Source organism: Salmo salar, chromosome 23 (genome assembly GCF_965601325.2).
Source record: "Salmo salar chromosome 23, fSalSal1, whole genome shotgun sequence".
Taxonomy (NCBI): domain Eukaryota; kingdom Metazoa; phylum Chordata; class Actinopteri; order Salmoniformes; family Salmonidae; genus Salmo; species Salmo salar.
The window spans coordinates 19863302-19890913 of record NC_138313.1 but is presented as its reverse complement, the minus strand read 5'-3'; the positions used below and the strand labels follow the sequence as shown (position 1 = coordinate 19890913).

The 27612-nt window shown below is 40.6% G+C and overlaps 1 long non-coding RNA gene across 1 annotated transcript; it reads left to right on the top strand.

Moving 5' to 3' along the window:
• Nucleotides 1–18057: 18057 nt before the first annotated feature.
• LOC123729881 (uncharacterized) lies at nucleotides 18058–19008 on the top strand. Its single transcript, XR_006761578.2, has 2 exons — nucleotides 18058–18425; nucleotides 18696–19008. It is a non-coding gene; the product is annotated as an uncharacterized LOC123729881 (long non-coding RNA).
• Nucleotides 19009–27612: the final 8604 nt, after the last annotated feature.

The window sequence follows — 27612 nt, the reverse complement described above, 5'->3', positions numbered from 1 at the left end:
TGTGCTTTGTATTGGATCATGTTGTGTTTATTTTTAAGTCATGAAGATAGATATGATGGATGTCACTTTGTAGTTGAAGTGGCATACAGGTTTTGAAAAACAACAAATCACTTTTTAGATTAGTTAGTCACCCTCACAGTCGTTTAATCACGAGCTTGTTGTTTGTAACACGTGCACAAAGATGCATGATGCTACTAAAGTATATTGATTAAAAACAAATGCCTTGTTTAACCATATGATATACTTTGTCTTTCAATATAAAGAAAGGAGAAGTATGACTCAAACACCCATTAAGCCTAAGCAGTAACAAGTGTATTCTACATAACTTTGTCAGTCGTTAGATAATACATTTGATGTCTAATGACACCCCCAGCTTATAAAATACTGATGTGTAGGCTACTTAGATAAAACTAGGTAGACATTGCTTGGGCATTATTGATTCAAATAATTATTGGTTAGATTTATTACTACCACTACACTGCTGTTCATTGATTGCCATTACCATCTTTCTACTTATCCTGCTACTTGTCAATATTACTCCTGTTTTACATTTTAGTCATTTAGCAGACACTCTTATACAATGCAATTTACAGTACATGAGCAATTAGGATCAAGTGCCTTGCTCAAGGCCACAGATTGCTCAACTAGTTAGCTCTGGGATTTGAACCAGTGACCTTTCAGTTACTGGCCCAATGCTCTAACCGCTAGCTACATGATTATTAGTATGTTACCATAAGTATTTATATATTCCTGCTACCAGTCACTTTTCAGCCCTGTTTACATATACAGTGCATTCGGAAAGTATTCTGACCCCTTGACTTTCCACTTTGTCACGTAACAGCCTTGTTCTAAAATTGATTAACCTTTTGGGCTCACCCTAGGATAGGGGGCGCCACAGAGCATTTTGAAAAAAAAATTCAACGGCCTACTAATCAAACTCAGAAGCTAGGATATGCATATAATTAATACCTGTGGATAGAAAACACCCTAAAGTTTCTAAAACCGTTTGAATGGTGTCTGTGAGTATAACAGAACTCATATGGCAGTCAAAACCCGAAATGTTTTGAAACACAATACAATCGTCCCCCTCGAATCTTATTGGCTCTCTTGTTGAAACAGGCCCTGAAGATTTATGTTATACAACGTTTGACATGTTTGAACGAACCTAAATGGGGGGAAAATGTTATTTTTCGAAACCGCTGTCCCGCGCCCGACGGAGCATTTGGATACAGCCTTCAGACGCGCTAACAACAGCAAGCTAATGGAACATAAAGGATGGACTTTTTCGACCGAAAATACATTTGTTGTGGACCTGGGATTTCTGGAAGTGCTTTCTGATGAAGACAACTAAAGGTAAGGGATTATTGACAATAGTATACAAGATTAGATGTGATATGCGATTGTTCCAAGATGGCGCCGAGCTGGAATTACTAGCTAATTTTCTGAGTATCGCATCCCCTTTTATCGCAAAGTGTGATTACCCAGTAAAGTTATTTTTAAATCTGGTATGACAGGTGCTTTCCAGAGATATTCATCTATAAATCTTAGAATGACAATATTACATTTTAAAAATGTTTTCGAATAGTAATTCAGTAAATTGTAGCACTGTTTCCCGGGATGCATTTGAGGGGAAATAGTTAGTCAACGTCAGACGCCGATGTAAAATGCTGTTTTTATATATAAATATGAACTTTATTGAACAAAAGAATGCATGCATTGTGTAACATGATGTCCTAGGTGTGTCATCTGATGAAGTTTGTAAAAGGTTAGTGCTGCATTTAGCTGTTTTTTGGTTATTTGTGATGCATGTGGTTGGTCGGGAAATGGCTATGTTGCTACTTTTACCATGTATTCCTCTAACATAATCTAATGTTTTGCTTTTCCTGTAAAACCTTTTTGAAATCGGACGACGTGGGTCGATTCAGGAGAGGTGTATCTATAAAACGATATGAGACAGTCCTATATTTGAAAAAAAATATATATTACATTTCGTTATGCTAATGTCGCTAGGAGTTTTTCGCTGGATGTTGATCCCGCTTACGGGACGAGACGCTCAAGATAGTTTTTTCCCCCTAAATCTACACACAATACCCCATGACAAAGCAAAAACAGTTTTTTAGAAATGTACTGACACTCTTACACACACACACACCACTTATGCTGCTGCCATACGGTTTGCTATCATTATTACTTATCCCACTACCAGTCACTTTCTCCTAATTCCTGACTACATGTACTTATCTCAAATGGTACAGCATCCCCGGACACTGTAAAACATACTTTTTTTATTAGTTATGCTATTTTGATATTGAATACTGCACTATTGGGTAGGGCTTGCAAGTGAACAATCACTGTACTTGTGCATGTGAAAATTAAAAATATTATGAATTCAGCTCCTCTCTCTCATACAGCAAGTCAGTTAACCTTAAGACTTTTTTGCTAAGACAGTCCAAGGATTGTTCAGTGAATTAACCAAACCCCACCGCAGTATGGTCAGGTAATGATTTCCCTAATTATTCTTTAATTCAATTTTATAATATGTTTCTCTCTCGCACTCTCTCTAAGGCGTTCAATGCTGATATCTTTCCTTCATGCTTGGCTAGTGTCTGCTGTAGTATATGGCCTTCTCCGTTTCTGCTCTGGTTCAGGACTATCTATTCTTCCCGTCTGCTTGCCGCAGCGCAACAATATTTTTATTTTAACAAATCTCAGCAAATGTGCCAAGGATGAGCAAACCATCTGCGACTCAGATCCTTGAGAGCTACTATACTTCCTCCCTAATATAGCATCATAGAAACTATAATAAACTCAGTTGAATGTATGGGGGCATGCAGCATACATGAACACACAGAGAGACACAGAGACACAGAGAAAAAGGAACAATCTATACTTTAACAAGCAGTATGTTTTCCCTCACCCAAACCATTGTTGGGGGAATTTGCATAGGGCTAGCTGCCAGTGGATTTTCTGAAAGGCACCTCGCAGTGGGAAGAAACAAAACGTGAGGGAAAGCAATAAAGAGAGAATTTGAGTCAGGCTAGAGAGAGAGCTGGAACAGGTGCAAATGTATTGGTCACAGAGGCCAAACAGAGCAGCCAGTGTGGAGCTAGAGGAGGCTGTGGTGTGAGGGGAAAAATATTTTGTGGTCTGTAAACAGTGGAGGCTACTTAGCCTCCACAAACATCAGTGAGGAGACTGCTGTATTTGTTCAAAGCAGAACCCTGAGCCTGTGTGAGTGGACTGCAAAGTCAGAGAGAGAGACAGAGAGATAGACAGTTTAACAACCCCTTTACAATCAGACATGAAAGCAAAATGTAAACCGCTACAACTTTCCAGTGGTGTCAGCCCAGGAGAAATGGATGAGTTTGTTTGTAATTGTGTGGGCCAGGTTTATTCTTTAAAAAAAGTTCATTACCGGTAATAAAAAATAATAAAAAATGAACTTTGATACAACAACAGGATATCTGAAAATCTTTGGCCAGGCGTTTGGTGTCTGGCATTGTATACTACAGCTTTAGCTTCAAAGCTCTGTTCAACAGTGCACATCAGTTATGATTCTGCTGAGAGTTCAGTGCAGTAAGAATACCTGCACACAGTTAGCCATGCTCAACTCATTAAAGATGGAGACCGCATTATGGGAAACAATGCCACGGTCCACTCCAGCACCTTTGTTATTGTTTTTGTTTGTAGATGAAACTGAAGTGATCGAGGTGTGTTGAGCAGTGTGCAAATAAAGAAAATCAGTACATATGCTTCTGTTCTATCACGCGTGCAATTGATGTCCGAGGGGGAAAAAAACAGTGTTCGTTGTCGGCAGTAACTTCTTTGTTGTTGTAATATCCCAAACGAACGTGGCAGTTTCATCGTTAAGGATTCCAGCTTTAAAATTAGATTAAAAATATACTCCTAGTTTCTCACTCTCTCCCTTCTCTATACTCTCTCAGAACTATGACAAGATTCAAGTTGATGAACCAAGCAGAGTAGCCTTTGTCTCGCAATGCTGCCTGATGTGGAAGCTCATGAGATCAAGCTGCTTTGTGAGGTTAGAGCAGTGTTGTAACTTTACTTTCATTAATCTGATGACTTATTTATCTAAATCAACTAACTATGTTTAATTGTTACCCGATTAAATTAGTCATGTTACAATTGACTAGCTAGGATTTGAGGCACCACGAGAGCGGTTGTTTAGCCTTTAATCTTGGGTAGGGGGCAGTATTTTGACGTCCGGATGAAAAGTATGCCCAAAGTAAACTGCCTGTTACTCAGGCCCAGAAGCTAGGATATGCATATAATTGGTCGATTTGGATAGAAAACACTGTAAAGTTTCTAAAACTGTTAAAATCATGTCTGTGAATATAACAGAACTGATATGGCAGGCGAAACCCCGAGGACAAACCATCCCCCCCAAAAGAAATAAGCCTTCCCTATTTTCAATGGCTAACACTTTTATTATAAGAACAAGTCCTCCCAGATTGCAGTTCCTAGGGCTTCCACTAGATGTCAACAGTCTTTAGAAAGATTTTCAGGCTTGTTTTTGGAAAAATGAGCCAGAAATTGTAGTTTGTCTAGGTGGCTCCCATTTTGGCTGTTGTGTTTCCAAGCGCGTGGAAGAGAGCGCGTTCTTTGTTTTTTTTCTCCAGTAAAAACAATAATGATTCTCCGTCTTAAATTTGATCATTTATTTACGTATTAGGATACCTAAGGTTTGATTATAAATGTTGTTTGACTTGTTTTGAAAAGTTTATTAGTAACGTTTGGGATTCATTTTGTATGCATTTTGATGGAGGGAAACTGGGTGGATTATTGACTGAAGCATGCGCCAGCTAAACTGAGTTTTTATGGATATAAAGAAGGACATTATCGAACAAAAGGAACATTTGTGATGTAACTGGGAGCTTTTGGAGTGCCAACAGAAGAAGATCATCAAAGGTAAGGCATTTTTTATATCGCTATTTCTGACTTTCGTGTCGCACCTGCCTGGTTGAAATATGTTTTTCATGTGATTGTATGTGGGGCGCTGTCCTCAGATAATCGCATGGTTTGCTTTCGCCGTAAAGCCTTTTTGAAATCTGACATGGTGGCTGGATTAACAAGAAGTTACACTTTATTTTTATGTATTACACTTGTGATTTTATGGAAGTTAAATATTTATAATACTATAGTTTGAATTTCACGCTCTGCAATTTCACCGGATGTTGGCCAGGTGGGATGCTACTGTCCCACCTGCCCATAAGAAGTTAAATTAAAAGGTTTTTACCTATCACATCCATAAAACAGTCAACGTATTAATCATAACCTCATATCATTCTGAACAGTCATAACCTCCTGCATCTGCAAAAACCCCAGCCTAACTTATGATTCAGTACTACACACATTGGTTTAATTATAACACAGGATAAACATACACACTTAATACATTAGAAACAGGTCCCTAGCGGACTGACAATATTGTGGCTTGTTACAAAAGAGATTGAGGGCGAGAGAAAAAGAGGGGCAGAGACATAATACTTTGGTAGATTTTGATTACTGTGAGAGTAGTTTGTAATACTTTGCACACAAACCGATGCCCGTTTGGAGTCAGAAATCATGAATGTATTTATCATGAATGTAAATGTCTTGGTTCTTGCTGTAGTCCAGAACAGAACTACAGAGTTGATTTCCCTTCCTTTCGCTCCTGAAACTGCCTCTATTAAGATAGGCTAGCCAGCCGCGTCGATGGTTCCCATTGGGTGATGAGAGTAGCATACTACAGTGATTTGAAAAGAGTAGTAGAATAGTTTCACTTAACTTCACTTTTCTAGATACTTTACTTCGGACAGCTAATCAGCCGTACCAGTTATTGTCCTGGAGGTGACTTCATCTCTACCTCATGTTGAGATTTCAGAGTTCAAACCACTTTGGACGTGAGCTGCAGCTACACACCTCTCTGGTCTAATATGTTCATTATTTTTATACAGTTCTTCAAAAGGGGGCGGTTCATGAAGCTGACACGCTGTGTGACCTCACTCAAGGTGTCGGTGGCTACTCACTTGTACAAGGTTATAGAAACAATTTCCTCTTATAGTTTCTAAGCTCACATCCCTCTCTTAACTAAAACACTTTCATAATTTTTCATACATAATGCATCGGACAGACACTTCACACATAGTGTGTATACTTTAAGATACAGTATTTCCTTTATAACATTTTTAATGAGATCACAAAATAACACACCATATGACATTAGTGTTTTTTTTAGGTCCCCCGTGTCTATTCCCCACGTTCTGTTACAAATATTGTTCCAGTATTCACTTTAGAATGTGTCAGAGTTTTGACAGGAAACATCTCTGGAGACAAAGCACTTTCCTTGGTGAATTTGGTTTGGGAGACCATGGATCTCCTCTCCTTTAGTTTACAACTGGGCGTGAGGTGTCAACCCCCCACCAGTTCCTTCTCCCCCTCTGCGTGAAAGAGGGGGTCTGGCCAAAGTGATACACTGCAAAGCTGAACCGACCCATCTGGATCCTCACAGGACAGTTCTGAGTGGTGATCAATGTGTTATCACGGCAGCACTAAGTGATTGATAAGAAAGCTCGCAGCAGGCAGATTTTGTGGAGATGAAAGAGAGAGAGAAGCTCATTGAGTTCCTTCTTCAGATTGTTTTTGTCTCTGAAATGGGTTGTGTTAAAGCATAAAGGGACAGACACTTTAATATGATGCACACCAAGCTGACTGAAATCTATTTACTGTTACCAGACAACTCTGGAACTTTGTTTCTCCCACTGTTAACTTCATAATTGCAACCAACAACTTGAGCAGGTAAGGCCCAGGCACCATTATTTTCAGCTGATGTAAAGGTGGAAGATAGGAAGTTAAACGAATGTTAACTGCATGCTAGTTTTAACAAAGTTTAAGACATTTGTCCTTGAGGGATGGTTTCTTATTCGCAAATGAAGTATTGACATTTTGTGATTGGCAGTGAAGATACTTTGTTTTGTCTGTCTGTGCGCCTGTGTAATGGAGGAGTTTTATTAGACTATTTGCGTGATGATGACCTTGTTTGAAGACATGTTAACCCCCCAAGCTAATGCCTAGGCTTAAGCTCAGGAAAATAATACCATTGTGATACTGGTGAGGTAACACATACAATGGGGTCCAAAATTATTGACACCATTGATAAAGATTAGCAATATTGACTGTATAAATTTGAGCTATATTGAATGCTCAACAAAATTGAGGAATTAAATTATTTTGTACTAATACAATTGCTTAGAGAAATATTACTATTAAATAATATTTTATTTCTAAGTTGGGGTCAAAATTATTAACACTCTTAACGATTCTTATGAATCAAATAATCAAAAGTTTAGTATTTGGTCCGATATTCCTAGCACACAATGCTTACATCAAGCTTGTGACTCTTTGCAGCTTATTTTGGTTGTGTTCCAGATAATTTTAAGCCCAATAGAAACAGATGGTGCATAATGTATTGTGTCATTTTGGATTTACTTTTATCTTAAATAAAATTATAGTATGTTTCAGAACACTTCTACATTAACCTCTATGGGCAAGCGTCCCACCTACTCAACAGCCAGTGTAATCCCGTGGCGCGTTATTCAAAAACCTCAAAAATGCAAAAACTTCAATTTTTCAAACATATGACTATTTTACACCATTTTAAAGACAAGACTCTCGTTAATCTAACCACACTGTCCGATTTCAAAAAGGCTTTACAACGAAAGCAAAACATTAGATTATGTCAGCAGAGTACCCAGCCAGAAATAATCAGACACCCATTTTTCAAGCTAGCATATAATGTCACATAAACCCAAACCACAGCTAAATGCAGCACTAACCTTTGATGATCTTCATCAGATGACAACCCTAGGACATTATGTTATACAATACATGCATGTTTTGTTCAATCAAGTTCATATTTATATCAAAAACCAGCTTTTTACATTAGCATGTGACTAGCATGTGACTAGCATTCCCACCGAACACTGCCGGTGAATTTACTAAATTACTCACGATAAACGTTCACAAAAAGCATAAAAATTATTTTAAGAATTATAGATACAGAACTCCTCTATGCACTCGATATGTCCGATTTTAAAATAGCTTTTCGGTGAAAGCACATTTTGCAATATTCTCAGTAGATAGCCCGGCATCACAGGGCTAGCTATTTAGACACCTAGCAAGTTTAGCACTCACCAAAGTCAGATTTACTATAAGAAAAATGTTATTACCTTTGCTGTCTTCGTCAGAATGCACTCCCAGGACTTCTACTTCAATAACAAATGTTGGTTTGGTTCAAAATAATCCATAGTTATATCCAAACAGCGGCGTTTTGTTCGTGCGTTCAAGACACTATCCGAAAGGGTAAATAAGGGTGACGAGCATGGCGCAATTCGTGACAAAAAATTTATAAATATTCCATTACCGTACTTCGAAGCATGTCAACCGCTGTTTAAAATCAATTTTTATGCCATTTTTCTCATAAAAAAAGCGATAATATTCCGACCGGGAATCTGCGTTTAGGTAAACAGACGAAAGAAAATAAAGCATGGGGTCGACTCGGGCACGCGCCTAAGCCCGTAGTACTCTTATCGGCCACTTGCCAAAAGCGATAATGTGTTTCAGCCAGAGGCTGCCTCGATATCGTTCAGCTTTTTCCCGGGCTCTGAGAGCCTATGGGAGCCGTAGGAAGTGTCACGTTAGAGCAAAGATCCTCAGTCTTCAATAAAAAGAGCCAAGATGAAACACAACTTGTCAGACAGGCCACTTCCTGCATGGAATCTTCTCAGGTTTTGGCCTGACATTTGAGTTCTGTTATACTCACAGACACCATTCAAACAGTTTTAGAAACTTTAGGGTGTTTTCTATCCAAAGCCAATAATTATATGCATATTCTAGTTACTGGGCAGGAGTAGTAACCAGATTAAATCGGGTACGTTTTTTATCCGGCCGTGTCAATACTGCCCCCTAGCCCTAACAGGTTAACCAAAAACCCCGGACTAATAAATGAAACACCCCTCTAGATAAACACATACTCAAAACCATATAAAACAAATACCCCCTGCCACGTCCTGACCAAACTACAATAACAAATAACCCCTTTACTGGTCAGGACGTGACACTCACTGTCAACTGCATTTATTTTCAGCAAACTCAATATGTGTAAATATTTGCATGAACATAACAAGATTCAACATCTGAGACAAACTTAACAAGTTTCACAGACATGTGACTAACAGAAATGGACTAATGTGTCCCTGAACAAATGGGGGGGGGTCAAAAGTAACAGTCAGTATCTAGTGTTGCCACCAGCTGCATTAAGTACTGCAGTGCATCTCTTCCTCGTTGACTGCACCATATTTGCCAGTTCTTGCTGTGAGATGTTACCCCACTCTTCCCCCAAGGCACCTGCAAGTTCCCGGACATTTCTGAGGGGAATGGTCCTAGCCCTCACCCTCCAATCCAACAGGTCCCAAACGTGCTCAATGGGATTGAGATCCGGGCTCTTCGCTGGCCATGGCAGAACACTGACATTCCAGTCTTGCAGGAAATCATGCACAGAACGAGCAGTATGGCTGGTGGCATTGCCATGCTGGAGGGTCATGTCAGGATGAGCCTGCAGGAAGGGTACCACATGAGGGAGGAGGATGTCTTCCCTGTAACGCACAGCATTGAGATTGCCTGCAATGACAACAAGCTCAGTCCGATGATGCTGTGACACACCGCCCCAGACCATGATGGACCCTCCACCTCCAAATCAATTCCGCACCAGAGTACAGGGTTCGGTGTAATGCTCATTCCTTCGATGATAAAAACGAATCCGACCATCAACCCTGGTGAGACAAAACCGCGACTCGTCATTGAAGAGCAGTTTTTGCCAGTCCTGTCTGGCCCAGCGATGGTGGGTTTGTGCCCATAGGCAACGTTGTTGCCGGTGATGTCTGATGAGGATCTGCCTTACAACAGGCCTACAAGCCCTCAGTCTAGCCTCTCTCAGATTATTGTGGACAGTCTGAGCACTGATGGAGGGATCGTGCGTTCAAAGTGTAACTCGGGCAGTTGTTGTTGCCATCCTGTACCTGTCCTGCAGGTGTGATGTTCGGATGTACCGATCCTGTGCAGGTGTTGTTTCACGTGGTCTGCCACTGCGAGGAAGATCAGCTGTCCGTCCTGTCTCCCTGTAGTGCTGTCTTAGGCGTCTCACAGTACCAACATTGCAATTTATTGCCCTGGCCACATCTGCAGTCCTCATGCCTCCTTGCAGCATGCCTAAGGCACGTTTACGCAGATGAGCAGGGACCCTGGGCATCTTTCTTTTGGTGTTTTTCAGAGTCAGTAGAAAGCCCTCTTTAGTTTTCATAACTGGGACCTTAATTGCCTACCGTCCACAGGTGCATGTTCATTTATTGTTTTTGGTTCATTGAACAAGCATGGTAAACAGTGTTTAAACCCTTTACAATGAAGATCTGTGAAGTTGTTTGGGTTTTTACGAATTATCTTTGAAAGACAGGGTTCTGAAAAATAAACGTTTCTTTTTTTGCTGAGTTTATATCCTTAATCAGTATAAAGGAAGAAATACTGCTTACGTGTTGAGCAAAATCAAAGCTGTAATGCATCCTGATGTCTTTGCTTGCTGGTTGAGTAAGGCCCCCCAGAGACAACTGCAGGTCTTGACAGGTGGTCTTGCAGTCAGCAACCATCTTCCGGTAGACAAACTGCTCACTTTGAACAAGCAGGAGATGCTGCTCTTGCTTCTTCAGCTTGGCTAACTTAACAGCTTCTGGCAGGTTGGAAGATCTGAAGACCTGATAGTTGTTCCTCTGGCACTGCCAGCACAGGTCTGTCCTGGGCTTAGTGCTTAAGATGCAGGGCAGCCATTTTCCCCACAGATTCCTGAAGGAAGACAGCCCGACTACACGTACCATTGGAAAATACAGAAATAATGTGAGATCAATAAAAGTAGTGCCAATCATGTTGGTGGTAAATTAAATCATCAAAACATGTTGTTTATGCTTTACATACCAAGTGTTGTCATAAATACCTTTTAGAGATGCCACGCCGCTGTTTTTGTCACATGAGATGGTAGCAGATTTCCACAAAAGTGTTTGTGTCCTGGATGGCATCCTGGTAATACTATTGCATTAACCTCTGCATAGTTGATGAAGTTCACAACTCGCTGCAAGTCCTCATGCTTCAGGTGTAACCTGTGCTTGCTTGGCCCTGGTCTCTTTTTGACGGGAGGCATTAGACCATTCTCCATTTATGACTGGTGGAGGAGAGTCAGGCATGTTATACTGATGCTGAAATACAAAACTCCAGATACATATAATTTAGCATTATTATACAATACATCACAGTCAGACACACCTGGCTAAATTGATGGGTCATGTAATAATCGGAGGAAGTATTTTGTTTAGACATAGCTAGCTAAACAATGAACCATAATCCCATTCCATAGACACTAGCAATACAAACCGATTGTCATAGCTAGCTGGTTAACCAAATAGGTTCAATGTTAGCTAGTTAGCTAGCAAACATTAGGCTATAACTAGCAATGCAAATGTCTGAGATAATATTACTACACAGATCATACACAATGTTAGCTAGTGAGCCAGCCACCCAACGTCAGCTAGCTACAGTTGAAGTCAGAAGTTTACATACACTTAGGTTGGACTCATTAAAACTCGTTTTTAAACCACTCCACATATTTCTTGTTAACAAACTATAGTTTTGGCAAGTTGGTTAGGACATCTACTTTGTGCATGACACAAGTAATTTTTCCAACATTTGTCTACAGACAGATTATTTCACTGTATCACAATTCCAGTGGGTCAGAAGTTTACATACACTAAGTTGGCTGAAGGCATTTCTGCAAAAAAAATGTTTATAAAAAATAAACATTCAAATGCCTCTCCTGTGAAGTGACTTGTGACATACGCCTAGTTCCCTGAAATGAGTCACATATATATACGGGTCATTCAGCGGTTTAAAAAAAAAATCTACAAAATGTTATCATTTTTTTTTTTGTATCTGTTTTTCCATGTATGAATGTGTAATTCAATGCATTTCAATGGACTATTAGCTGTAAGGCCAAATTCAATGTTTCTCTGGGCCCCAGTCAGCTGGGGCCCAGAGAGGGAAGAGGTCAGGCTTGTCTTTCACATGTCCCTGGTGCTATGCAGAATATCAGAAAGGGAAGAGGACAGGAAGGGAACATTGTCTTCATATTTGAATATGTCTTTACCTATTCTTAAACCATGTGATATGTGGTATGGCGTGATTAATGGGGAACCAACGACTTGTGTCCACAATGTCTGTGCGCCAGTCACTCCCTCCTTTGGCATTGGGGGATGTGTGTGGTAGTGTCTGGAACCATTGTATGTCATCTCTTTTGTTGCACTTATCCTGGGATAGTGTATGACCTAGAGGCTCACTCCACTCAGTGAGCTTGTCCAGGTGTGTGGTCAAGAAGGGGTTTTACTTGAGATGGGAGTATCTGGAGTTGACAATTGATTTAAGCCATTGGATGAGTTGGTGTTTTTGTGCTATGAGGTACCAGGAACAAGATCGGAACCTCGTCTTAGGGGCCAAAGTGAATGATAATTTATAGCAAATGCTATCTGGCTATGGAATACTCCTTTCTCATTTAAAAAGTAATCTTGTGACCTGTTCCAAACATCTGTGGTTTGTTATGTAGACTAGGGGGTGAATCTTTGCTATAAAAGATCTCAGTAGCCTTTGTGTTGTGGCTCTCAATGAATCATCTGAGGTTGATTCATCGACCAGCCATCGCTATTGCAAAGCTCTCACTAATAAAGATTCAGTTTAAGTATAACTCTGACTTGTGTGATAAGTTTGTATTATCATTTGATAATACAGAAATGAACCACCACACCATCTTAAAACAATTCCATATTATACCGTAGTTGATATCACCATCTAAAGGCTTAGACCTACAGGGTTTAAAGAGAAAGCATACTTTTTGTTTTATTGTTTGTCGTCTGTACCCTCAGACTACACTGAAATCATCCAAAACCAGCTCAAATACATGCACACACTCATGCATTCACCTGTATTATGAGTAGGCCTGTGCCATCTTGATTTACCCAGTTTAATCAAGAGATTTACCATTCAAATACCATTATTACCATTGTTTTTATGTAGTTAGATTGTTTTTTACCAAAGTCAAATGGATTGTATGATTTTAAAATTGATTCATTAATGCATACATGGCTGTCCCTGGGATAAGTTGACAACATTTTTCAAATGAAATAATATTGAATATCAGCCTCCTTGACACCCCCCCCCCCCCCAATTAAAAAATAAATAAAAATAGGTATCAGCCCTAATAAAATCAGTTCCGGTCATTGTCTACTTTGGTGGTACTTTGTCTTCAGGACTGCTGGATGAAAAGGGCAAGATAGAGAATGTAAGAGAGAAAGAGGCTTGTAGAATAGTAGAAGGGAGAAGGTGAAGGTACACAGAGTTATCAGTCAGAGCATGTATACATCCATGATGGAAATGCTGTTAGAGAGAGGCCTGGTGGTGGATGCTGTTGTCTTTAATTGTGAACTGTGCTGGACAGTCATTTTCATACCAATTTGCTATGCATGACATTATGTTATCTGGCAGGGCCTTTCTATTTACTGGATTCATATTGTTCCTTGAATGTCAAGGATATGTCTTTTGCTCTTTAGGAGGAAAATAAAGGAGTGATCTGTAAATGAGATTGTCATGGCTACAATACAGACATTCATGTCCCGGTTAGTAATTAAGATTAAGACAACAAGACCATTATAATGCAAGTTACTGAGAGTTACTATACAAGTTACTGAAAGAAAACACAGAAAACCCCAAATAGATAACATGAGACATGTTGAGAAAGTTTGAGAGTACCAAGTGTTCCCATGAAGTCATCAAATACTGTAGAATCCTCAATGTGGTGTGGTTGCTGGTGCTAGTGAGCCCCCCACACACACACCCTCTGTCTACTTGGCGAGACATTGCACTCAGGTGATGAGGCACTCACAAAACTCCTCTGCTATCGCCAGGAATACAGGATGGAGAGGAGAGCCAATTCGGTTGGAAAAGCTGGTTTGCTCAACTCTGAACAGGAACGTGTACCATACAGGAGCTGATTCTTTGGCTGCTGCAGAAGCAATCCAACTTGAACAAATAAAGACAGCCAACACTCACAGTTGTTAGCCATTTTGTGAGTGCTGGCCGTCTGTATAATGGTTGGACGAGGGTAAACTCAGTGTCACATCTTGATCTGTTTCACCTGTCTTTGTGATTGTCTCCACCCACCCCAGTTGTCGCCCATCTTCCCCATCATCCCTAGTGTATTTATACCTGTGTTCTCTGTTTGTCTGTTGCCAGTTCACTTTATTTTGTGAAACCTACCAGCGGTTTTCCCCTTGTGCCTGGCTGTTCTAGTTCCTGTTTTCTAGTTTTTCCCAGTTTTGACTATTCTGCCTGCCCTGACGCAGAGCCTGCCTGTAGTTCTGTACCTTGCCTTGACCTGTCGTTTTGCCTGTCCATGTACTAGTAATAAACTTTTGTTACTTCAACACTGTCTGCATCTGGATCATACCTGAAACATCATACTCAGTGGCTGGTACAAAACCGTATTCAATTATTGTTCAGTGAAGCTCATTCCCACTACCAGTACATTTCTCAGTTCTACTGACGTCACTATAGACCTTGGTTCGATTCCAGGCTGTAAATAAGAATTTGTTCTTAACTGACTTGCCTAGTTAAATAATTAAATTAAAAAACAGCCATGTTGTTCCTCACCTTGCTAGCCCTGAGCACAACAGGCAAGATTCCACATCGTTTTATACATACTCTTTCTAACATCCAATGGTCGCCCAACTCTATCCTCTAGTTTTGTCTGTAACCCACAACCCACTGCTTCCCCCTGTTTCCTATAGTGTGAAATACAAAGATATGATTGTAATTACAGTATACTGTATACCCCATTCCTTTAGCATCCTTGTCAAAGCCTGTTCCTCTTTATTGAACATAGAATGAAATAACATTCTGTTTTGTGGAGATGGGACTATATGATGTTTTTATTGCTTTTCTTTGCATTGGCTGGCCTGGCTCACTGTTGGAGGTTATTTGATCCTATAAAAACTTACAAATGTGTTATTAATGAATGAATGAAATCAAATGGCATATCTTCTGCTGATGTCTAAACTATGAAGTTTTGAATTATTTTATTCATTTACAGGCAGGTAATTCTCTTGAACTTTGTTTCCCCAACCCAACTGTTTCCCACTAGAACAGCCAGAACATACTGAGCTTAGGAAACCACTTGGGATATTGTTTTCCTGAAGCAACATATTTTCCCCAGGATATGTTCCTCCAAAAAAAGTATTTACATATATTGAATATCACTTGTGCTTTCAGATGTAAGACTTGATTACTTGCGATGTGCATTGGAAAGTAATAAAAAACTTGCTATAATTCATATTGCAAAGAAAACAGATATCTAGTACACGCCTGCGATACTGTGTGTGGGCCCTGTTGTGAATATAGAACCATTTCATGCCCAAGCAAGTTTACAGAAAGTCAGTCACATGGAGTAACTTTGAGAGACAGCCTCAATCGAGAGAGAAGGAAGAACGAAAAAAGACAAAATGCACAAACAAAACAAAATAGATGTACAGAAATAAAACTGGCAGCATTTTTTGCAGGGCTGGGCCTCCATTCAAATGGTTTCCTTTGTTCATCCAAAAACGTATTGTATTCCAAGAGATTTGCATGTGGCAAATGCGGCACAGATATATTAGGTACACGCATCTATTACTGGGTCGGACCTCCCTTTGCCTCCAGAACAGCCTGAATTCTTATGTGCATAGATTCTAGAAGGTGTGGCATTCAAACATTGCTCAATTGGTGTCAAGGGGCCTAACATGTGCCAGAAAATCATTCCCCACACCATTACACCACTGCCACCCACCTGTACCAGTGACACCAGGCAGGATGGGGCCATGGACTCATGCTGCTCATGCCAAATCCTGACGTGATGTCTGTCCACTCCTCAATTGTCCAGTGTTGGTGATCACATGCCCACTGGAGCCGTTTCTTGTTTTTAGCTGATAGGAGTGGAACCCGGTGGAGTCATCTGCTGCAATAGCCCATTCATGACAAGGACTGAAGAGTTGTAGTTTACGAGATGCCGTTTCCCCACACCACTGTTGTACTGTGCCGTTATTTGCCTGTTTGTGGCCCACCTGTTAGCTTGAACCATTCTTGCCATTCTCCTTTGATCTCTCTCATCCACGAGCTGTTTTCGACCACAGGCCTGCCACTGACTTGATGTTTTTGTTACCATTTTTACCTGAACATCCCTGAACTCTTGAAAAAAAAAGTGACCCTCCCCTATACCCAAAATAATAATTAAAACAAAGTGGATAGCAGAGAACATGCCTACTGTTTACACTCACTCGTAGAATAGACAGACCAATGCTTAATTTGTAAATCTGGAGGTCCCAGAACACAAAGTGAGCGCAAGAGGGGTGGTTATCCGGGGGGCTCTGAGATACCGGAACACATTGAGAGAAAAAAAGTGATAAACACAACGTAGCAGCGCAGCAGACAGAGAAAACAAGCAAGTAGCCTACTATCTATGGTGGTGAAAGGGACATCACTCTCCAAGGTGCTGATTAATTCAAAGCATTTTAGACGTCACTGCAGTATGCCCACATACTTGGGTGTAGATGTGGGGCTTACACAAGACATCAGTGTACAGCAATATAAATATATGGATGAGTGATGGCATAGGCAAGATGCAGTAGATGGTATAGAATACAATATATACATATGAGATGAGTAATATAAAGTGGCATTGTTTAACCTGTTAGGGCTAGGGGGCAGTATTGACACAGCTGGATAAAAAAACATACCCGATTTAATCTGGTTACCACTCCTACCCAGTAACTAGAATATGCATATACTTATTACATATGGATAGAAAACACCCTAAAGTTTCTAAAACTGTTTGAATGGTGTCTGTGAGTATAACAGAACTCAAATGGCAGGTCAAAACCTGAGAGATTCCTTTACAGGAAGTGGCCTGTCTGACCATTTCTTGAACTTCTTTTCCATCTCTATCTTTTACTAAGGATCTCTGCTCTAACGTGACACTTCCCACGTCGTCCATAGGCGCTCAGAGCCCGGGAAAAAACAGAATGTCGTCATTCCAGCCCCAGGCTGAAACACATTATCGCCTTTCTCAAGTGGCCGATCAAGGGACTCTGGGCTTATGCGCGTGACCCGACCGCCCCCGCCTTTGTGATTTTTTCCTCTGTTTGCCGAAAAGGAGATTCCCTGTCGGAATATTATCGGTTTTCTACGAGAAAAATGGCGTAAAAATTGATTTTAAACAGCGGTTGACATGCTTCGAAGTACGGTAATGGAATATTTAGAATTTTATTGTCACGAATTGCGCCATGCGCGCGACACTTCTTTACCATTTCGGATAGTGTCTGGAACGCACGAACAAAACGCCGCTATTCGGATATAACGATGGATTATTTTGGACCAAACCAACATTTGTTATTGAAGTAGCAGTCCTGGGTGTGCATTCTGACGAAGACAACAAAAGGTAATCAAACTTTTATAATAGTAAATATGATTATGGTGAGTGCTAAACTTGCCGGGTGTCTAAATAGCGAGCCCGTGATGCCTGGGCTATGTACTTAGAATATTGCAAAATGTGCTTTCACCAAAAAGCTATTTTAAAATCGGACATATCGAGTGCATAGAGGAGGTCTGTATCTATAATTCTTAAAATAATTGTTATGCTTTTTGTGAACGTTTATCGTGAGTAATTTAGTAAAATGTTAGCGAATTCCCCGGAAGTTTGCGGGGGTATGCTAGTTCTGAACGTCACATGCTAATGTAAAAAGCTGGTTTTGATATAAATATGAACTTGATTGAACAAAACATGCATGTATTGTATAACATAATGTCCTAGGGTTGTCATCTGATGAAGATCATCAAAGGTGAGTGCTGCATTTAGCTGTCTTCTGGGTTTTGGTGATATTATATGAATCCTACAGACGAAGAACCGTATATGTGACATTTTTCAAAAAAACGAGATATACATGAAAAATCATTATTGGACACCCTTTTTCTATAGTGAACCGGTTTCACAAGCTTTCCACGCGCTAATTAACAATATGTTTAAATTTAAAGATAGGCTCTCGTGGAATAACCGTTTATGTGCACCACTCAGAATGGACGGACAAGCGCACAACTTTTCTGTTGCTGATGAAAATCACCGAAATGTGGGAAAGAAACGTAAAACAAAACTAAAAGAATGGAAAGACAGGCAAAGGAAGATCTTACGGGATGCGGGAAAACCCTATACAAATCGTAAGGGTCAAGAAAAAACTGGGAAAAGCTGTCCAAAAGAGGTATGTGGAAGAACCGTATATCAAACAATCAAGCTAGCTAGCTATAGAGTACAGTAACTAACATGTATGTTCTGGGTTGTCTAATTTGTAACTATAGAGAAAACATATTAGCTAAAGTTCGTTGGCTACTAACTTATACATTATCGTTACAAATGTTATTGCTAGATTATAGAAGAAACATAGCTAGCTACTTTTTGTCCATCCACCGGATGATTCGACATGGCTACAGTAGCTAGCTAGTTATATGTAACGTTACACTGTATCCTGCAGGGAAGAGCGTGTTCCACGACGTGCAGAAAGGATTGTGGAAAGTTGATTGATGAGCGCAAGCTGCATCTGTTCAACAGTTTCTACACTGTCCCATACGAGAAACAACAAGCACAACCAGCAAAACCATTCAAGGTGATGAGGATGCAATGTGAAGACTTCAGTCACCTCCCAGATTCTGTTCTCAAGCGACCAGCTGGACTACAGACCACTTCAGTGAGGTGGTTAAAAGTCACATGTATTGCACAGAGAATAGTTTACTAACATCCCATCAACATGCAACATGTTGTTCTAACAATAAAATATCCTAATGATTCCCTTTTTTTTATTCATTACAATATACATCTCTGTCACCACATTTAGCATCAACTCTAAGCAGTTAATACTTATTTACAGCTGTCACCTCAGTACAGGACGTTTCTTGCCTTTAGCATGGGTTTAACGCAATTCAAAACTTAATTGCAGATCATAGTGTTAAACGCAAAGAGAATGGTTTTCTGAACGTTTTGTAATATTGACCTTAGGGACCTGCATAATGGACATGCATATTGGCACATCACATTGATCCATATTTGATATGTACAAGTTGTACTTCTTTTGATTGAATTAATTTAATTGTATTCTATTTTTGTAGTTATTCTATGGTATGTTCACATTGAGGGCTTCATTTTAAATGAGACTAAGATTTCATGACTCAACTTTTAAGAAAAGTCATCGGTGCTAAAGTTGATAGACCACCTTTAAATGAACCTCCATTAAATGAATTAACTACATATTGCATTTAAGTTATTTACATGAAGGGCATCTGTACTTGAAAGTACTTAAAACATCATATCAGGTATTAAAAAAGGACATCTTACAAGTGTCATGCAAAATGTCACATATACTGTTCTTCCACAAACTGAAATCATCACTGGAGATATACTGTTCTTCCACATTCTAAAAATTAAAACGACAATAAAAAAAGTATTTTTTGAAATAACAAAAAAATATCAATTGTTGTTGGAAGATATGAGTATGGTGAATTATTTGTCAACCATAAAACACCCAATGTGGTACACACAATGAATAATATAAAAATAACTGATTATCTTAAAATGGAAAAATTGTCACATATATGGTTCTTCGTCTGTAGGATTCATATGCTGGCTTGAAAAATGGGTGTCTGATTATTTCTGGCTTGGTACTCTGCTGACATAATCTAATGTTTTGCTTTCGTTGTAAAGCCTTTTTGAAATCGGACAGTGTGGTTAGATTAACGAGAGTCTTGTCTTTAACCTCTTGGGGCTAGGTGGGACGCTAGCGTGCCACCCGTGGTGCACTCCATCAACAGCAGGTGCATTTCAAGAGCGGCAAATTTGAATCCAAATAAATGTCAAAATTCAAATTTTTCAAAAATACAACTATTTTACACCATTTGAAAGATAAACATCTCCTTACTCTAACCACGTTTTACGATTTCAAAAAGGTTTTACGGCGAAAGCATAAATTTAGAGTATGTTAGGACAGTACATTTACAAGAGTTGTGTGCAATGTTTTGTCAAGTCAAAGACAGGGTCACCAAAACCATAAAACCAGCTAAAATGATGCACTAACCTTTTACAATCTCCATCAGATGACACTCCTAGGACATTATGTTAGACAATGCATGCATTTTTAGTTCTATCAAGTTCATATTTATATCCAAAAACAGCGTTTTACTATGGCATTGATGTTGAGGAAATCGTTTCCCTCCAATAACCGGCAGTCAAGTCAGCGTCAGAAATTAAATAATTAAAATTAGAAAACATTGGTAAAATATTATATTGTCATTTAAAGAATTATAGATTTACATCTCTTGAACGCAATCAACTTGCCAGATTTAAAAATAACCTTACTGGGAAATCACACTTTGCAATAATCTGAGCACTGCGCCCAGAAAAATACACGTTGCGATACAGACTAGACGTCATGTTGGGGAGATCTAAAATCGAAAATACTATGTAAATAATCCATTACCTTTGATTCTCTTCATCAGATGTCACTTCCAGGTATCACAGGTCCATAACGAATGTAGTTTTGTTCAAAAAAGCTCATCATTTATGTCCAAAAATCTCCGTCTTGTTAGCACATGATCTAAGCCAGCCGGACTTCTCGTCATGAACGAGGGGAAAAAATATATTTACGTTCGTTCAAACATGTCAAACGTTGTATAGCATAAATCATTAGGGCCTTTTTTAACCAGAACATGAATAATATTCAAGGTGGACGAATGCATACTCTTTTATAACGTATTGGAACGAGGGTACCCAACATGAACTCGCGCGCCAGGTGTCTAATGGGCCATCATCGTTCCATGGCTCTTGTTCGGTCAGATCTCCCTCCAGAAGACTCAAAACACTTTGTAAAGGCTGATGACATCTAGTGGAAGCAATAGGAAGTGCCAAAATATTCCTCAGCCCCTGTGTTTTTCAATGGCATAGGTTTAAAGGTAATACAACACATCAGGTATCCACTTCCTGTCAGAAAATGTCTCAGGGTTTTGCCTGCCAAATGAGTTCTGTTATACTCACAGACACCATTCAAACAGTTTTAGAAACTTTAGAGTGTTTTCTATCCATATATAATAAGTATATGCATATTCTAGTTACTGGGTAGGATTAGTAACCAGATTAAATCGGGTAAAAAAAATGTATCCAGCCGTGCAAATACTGCCCCCTAGCCCTAACAGGTTAACCAGTGTGACTGACAAAAGCTTGTAGGAAACCTCTGGCCATGTCCTGCTTTAAACTATTGTCCAGACTTTACTCTACCCTATATCCACCCCTCTCTGTCCCTGCCACCCAGCCACCATCATAGATCACAGTGCCATGAAAAGCAGTGGTCCCCTCCATACAGTGGCGGTTCTAGACCATTTCAACTGGGGGGGGCCAAGCTGGGGCCAGATGTACTGTTAGAGGGGACAGTTACATTAGACGTTATTGTTGTCATATAGTTTTCTTCACTGCATTGCAGGCATTAGCAGGCAAAAGACCATGTTCATAATCATTAGTGTTCCGCATTGCCACTGTCTAATAACGGATGTAAAAAAAGAACGATAGCAAAAATGTGTTATGTAAAAATTATTTAATACTCCACATTTAGGGGGGCCACAAGGGGGTCCAAAATTGTTGTCACAGGGGCACTGCCCCCCCCCCCCCCCCCCAGAACGCCCCTGCCTCCACAGCTGGTATCAAGCAGTACTGACATACAGTCTGTAATTATCCCCCTAGCTAGGTGTGAGTATGTGTGTGCGTCTGTTTGTGTGCGTGTCTGTGTGTGTTGCTTCTGAGGTGGATTCTAATCAGCAGGGTGTGTTGCCATAATGAGCACTCCACAAGCCAACAACGCCATCAAAAGAACATCAAAGATACATGATGATAAAACAAGATATGTTGATTAAATAATGATCATACCAGATAAGGTTGTATTTTTTCACTCTAGTCTACAGTGATGAACATGATGTCGCAATTATTCCAGAGCAGCCTGTGGCATTTCCATTAGAACACAAGTAAGTTCGTCTTCAGAGTTTCAATATTTCATGAGGATGTGGTCGAGTCACAAAAATGAATGCCTGCTTGTCTTTTGATGGTTTATTTTCCTACACTATAAGGACAAATCATGTTGACATGTGGAGCTGAAGGTTGATTTAGTAGAGGGAGGAGGGGATGAGTGAACACTGAGGTGTGTCTGCATCTGTGTGCATGCCTGTGTTCTTGAATATGTGTGTGTGTGTCGGGAACGATGGCATATGAATAAAGAGTGTAATGTTAGGCTGATAAACAGCTTGGCAAGCCCTGTTTGTTATTAATGGACAGCTAGCGAGACAAATGGACATTCAGTGGGGGAAATATATGCCTAGATTTTCCAGGCCTAGCCTAACTCCTCATGCACTTCCTAAGATTGAAAACCTCTCCGCTGTATCGGTCACACAGATGTTAACACATTGAAACCAGGAAATGCATATACCAATGCACGTTGGCGCAAGCCTACTGTAAATCACCTGATGTGGATGCTCATTTTAGACGAATATCATCGTCGGATGTGGCAGGGCTTGAAAACAAAGGGAAACAAAGGGAAACCCAGCCACGAGCTGCTCCGTGACACAAGCCAACCAGATGAGCTAAATGCCTTTTATGCTCGCTTTGAGGCAAGCAACACTGAAGCATGCATGAGAGCACCAGCACCACCTTTAAACAGGTCAACATTCACAAAGCCGCGGGGCCAGATGGATTACCAGGACGAGTACTCAGAGCATGCACGGACCAACTGGCATGTGTCTTCACTGACATTTTCAACCTCTTCCTGACCGAGATTGTAATTCCTACATGTTTCAAACAGACCACCATAGTCCCTCTGCCAAAGAAAGCGAAGGTAACCTGCCTAAATGATTACCGCCCCGTAGCACTCACGTCGGTAGCCATGAAGTGCTTTGAAAGGCTTGTCATGGCTCCCATCAACACCATCATGCCGGAAACCTTAAACCCACTCCAATTCAACAACCGCCCCAACAGATCCACAGATGACGCAATGTCAATCGCACTCCACACTGCACTTTCCCACCTGGACAAAAGGAACACCTATGTGAGAATGTTGTTCATTGACTACAGCTCAGCGTTCAACACCATAGTGCCCACAAAGCTCATTACTAAAGTAAGGACCCTCGGACTAAAAACCTCCCTCTGCAACTGGATCCTGGACTTCCTGATGGACCACCCCCAGGTGGTAAGGGTAAGCAACAACACATCTGCCATGCTGATCCTCAACACTGGGGTCCCTCAGGGTTGCGTGCTTAGTCCTGTTCACCCACGACTGCGTGGCCAAGCACGACTCCAACACCATCAATAAGTTTGCTTACGACACAAAGAAGGCCTGATCATCGACAACGATGAGACAGCCTATAGGGAGGAGGTCAGAGACCTGGCAGTGTGGTGCCAGGAAAACAACCTCTCCCTCAATGTGAGCAAGACAAAGGAGCTGATTGTGGACTATAGGATAAGGAGCGCCGAACAGGCCCCAATTAACATTGCCAGTGCTAAAGTGGAGCGGGTTGAGAGTTTCAAGTTTCTTGGTGTCCACGTCACCAACGAACTATCATGGTCCAAACACACCAAGACAGTTGGCACGACAAAACCTTTTTCCCTTCAGGAGACTGAAAAGATTTGGCATGGGTCCCCAGATCCTAGTTCTACAGCTGCACCATGAAGAGCCTCCTGACCGGTTGCATCACCGCCTGGTATAGCAACTGCTCGGCATCTGACCCTAAGGCGCTACAGAGGGTAGAGAGTACAACCCAGTACATTACTAGACACTCTAATGTACTTGTCCTCTTGTTCAGTTGTGCACCGGGGCCTCCCACTCCTCTTTCTATTCTGGTTAAAGCCAGTTTGCGCTGTTCTGTGAAGGGAGTAGTACACAGAGTTGTACCAGATCTTCAGTTTCTTGGCAATTTCTCGCATGGAATAGCCTACATTTCTCAGAACAAGAATAGAGTGACGAGTTTCAGAAGATAGATATTTGTTTCTAGCCATTTTGAGCCTGTAATTGAACCCACAAATTCTGATGCTCCAGATACTCAACAAGTCTAAAGAAGGCCAGTTTTATTGATTCTTTAATCAGCACAAAAGCTGTGCTAACATAATTGCAAAAGGGTTTTCTAATGATCAATTAGCCTTTTAAAATGATACACTTGGATTAGCTAACACAACGTGCCATTGGAACACAGGAGTGATGGTTGCTGATAATGGGCCTCTGTTCGCCTATGTAGATATTCCATTAAAAAATAAATCTGCCGTTTCCAGCTACAATAGTTATTTACAACAATAACAATGTCTACACTGTATTTCGGATCAATTTGATGTTATTTTAATGCACAAAAAATGTGCTTTTCCTTCAAAAACAAGGGCATTTCTAAGTGACCCCAAACTTTTGAACGGTAGTGTATATATATTTTGGACACACATTTAACCCCTTATTTTTCTTTGCACAAAACTACCTACATACAGTACTACCATTAATTTGTATAGGTTACCTTCAGACAAGTCCCATAGAGAGGTCATATTAGTTTATAGGCCAAAACGTTGGACGCCACAGCTGTTTTTGTGAGAAAAACTATTTTCGGGATGTTGCATGGTCTGACAAATTCCGCTGTAGCTCGGCTACAGATGCTGAAGGCCGACAAAGGTGAATGCGGCGGATTGACATGCAGCCCATGCAAAAAATATATATCTGTAGCTTAAACTGACGGATTGCGATGTGGATTTTTTCATAATGTTACTTAGATTGACGCACGGGTGCGCATATAGACTCTTAAGGATTAATGTCTGGATTACATGATTCCGTCCATGTTCTCTTCACGCAGACCTTATACTCAGCTGCACATGGTTGGTTGGTCCTATGTTGCTCTGCTTTACAAATCCACTGGTTTCATTCAACCATTTAAATACAATATTTTAATACACCTGGGTAATTATCTGGTTCCTCAGGCAAGAAAGAGAGGAGAGATGGTAATTAGTGCAGAGGTCCATATGGTTCCAGAGAGAAGTTGTAGCAGTTTGCTTTGTAATCACCCAGGACCCGGGCTACACGCTCTCAGGGAAAGGCCTTAATATCAAGCAAAACAAATTATGATTTACTTGCAAGGGAAGTAAACCATTTAGTGCAGGCTTCTATCGACTGGAGAAAAATTGCTTATTGTGCAGGAAGAAATGTAACTTGAGTCAAGTCCATTAAAAGACTGCGCAGAAGGGAGAGGTTTTTTTGCCCTCTCTCTATTGTTTCTTTTATTACTCCTCATCACAGATGTCCTCTGTGGCTGTTATTACAAATAGTAATCCATCTGCTGTAGGAGAGGAGAGGCAGTGGAGCAGACTAGGCGTTATCAAAAGAAACCGCCTAGAATGCACAATTTACGTTCTCACACACGCAAGTACGCAAGCACCCACATACAGACACACGCACCTAGGCATAAACTGACCTTTTAGGTTGACGGGTCTGATATGTGCTTCATGTGGGAACCCAGAGGCCTGGCCATAGGGATCCCTTTAAGTATGTAATTGCATCCATATAATAACATAGACAGGGTTATTTCCTTCTGCTGTATGTCTGAACCATGATGTCATGGGTTGGTGAGAGCGGAAGAAGCATCTTTACCATGCTTGATTATTTCCCAAGTCTGAAATCAAGCCCTGGCTGTTCCTACCAGTAGACATGTCTCCTATATCTTACAGTGCTATATTTTTTCTACCCCATAGATAAAGTATGCCCATCTAAGATGGGTGTCTAGTGGTAGAGTAAGGGTTGGGGGTTGATTTTGCTGGCGAGACTAGGGCCAGACTGCAAGGTTCAGAATGTTCCAAAACAATATCTAGAATTTGGAAAGGTTGCCATGACCACATTGTTGAGTAACTGACTCCACATTAGAGGGGTACAAGCCAAAGTTAAGCCCCTCTTCAAAGACATTGTGAATGCCTCTCCCCAACACATCTCTACAATGCATTCCTACGAGCACTGACTTTGCTGATAACTTATTGAGGAAAAATGTACTTACTACTATGTGGTTGTCTCACCTAGCTACCTGTAATGTAATAAAAAAATATATAAAAACAATGTTTTCTTTACATCAAAAAGTTTCAAATGTAATATGTACATTGCGTGTACAAAACAATACTAACAATCTGCTCTTCCATGACATTGACTGACCAGGTGAATCTAGGCGAAAGCTATGATCCCTTATTGATGTCACCTGTTAATCCACTTCAATAGGTGTTTTTTCTTTTGCATTGTCACTAAACAGGTTATTTCGCCCAAAACAATTATTCTAGTACAAGGTAGTGTCCAACGATGAACAGTGCAAAAAGAATAAACAAACTAAGCAGCTGACCAAAAGGCTGTGGCGGAAAAGGGAACACCAAATAATAAATGGCTCCCCTTGTCTTTAGACTATCGTCTACGCATCATATTTACAGGGGGAATGCGTCCCTCTATCTATAGCCTGCCTTGTTTAACATAGAGCCAAGGTGCATCAGATAAAGCCGCTTTCTCTGAGGTAGGAAAGTCTGACATCCTCACAGTTCACTGTGTCTGCTCCCAATCCACCTCGAGGTCATCTCCTGGCACACCTATATAGAGGGAGACACCAAGCCAATTAGTGGGCCCAGGTGTGTATTAATTGGCTTTACACTGAGTACCTATCCCCTGAGGAGGGTGCTGTCATGTCATCTTTCTCAGGCTGGTCACTGAACCCTTACAGTGTAAATGAAGGGGAGGAGACAGGTTAAAGAATAATTTTTAAACCTTTAGACAATTGAGACATGGATTGTGTATGTGTGCCATTCAGAGGGTGAATGGGCAAGTCAAAATATTTAAGTGCCTTTGAACGGGGTCTGCAAGTAGGTGCTAGGCGCACCAGTTTGAGTTTGTCAAGAACAGCAGCACTGAAGGCTTTTTCACGCTCAACAGTTTCCTGTGTGTATCAAGAGTGGTCCACCACCCAAAGGACATTCATCCAACTTGACACCACTGTGGAAAACATTGGAGTCCACATGGGCCAGCATCCCTTTGGAACGGTTTCGGCACCTTGCCTGACACCATACCCTGACGAATTGAGCCTTGACTTTAGGAAAAAAGGTGTCATCATTATTGTCATTACTCACAAGCCATTTGGTGCATCCTCCAATTTGATATCCATTTGATCCATGAGATTAGTGTCCATGCCAGAGAATGTATGTTCACCTGGAGTATGTTTCCACAGGTGGCTTCTATATTCATACGTTTGTTTATTTCTCAGGGACCATGCACAACTTACACATAGCACCAGAGTTTGATAATTTGCAAGCCAATTTGCATCTGTGGTTCCTAGCTAGCTTGAAGATAAATCATATACGATTCTGTATTATCATTA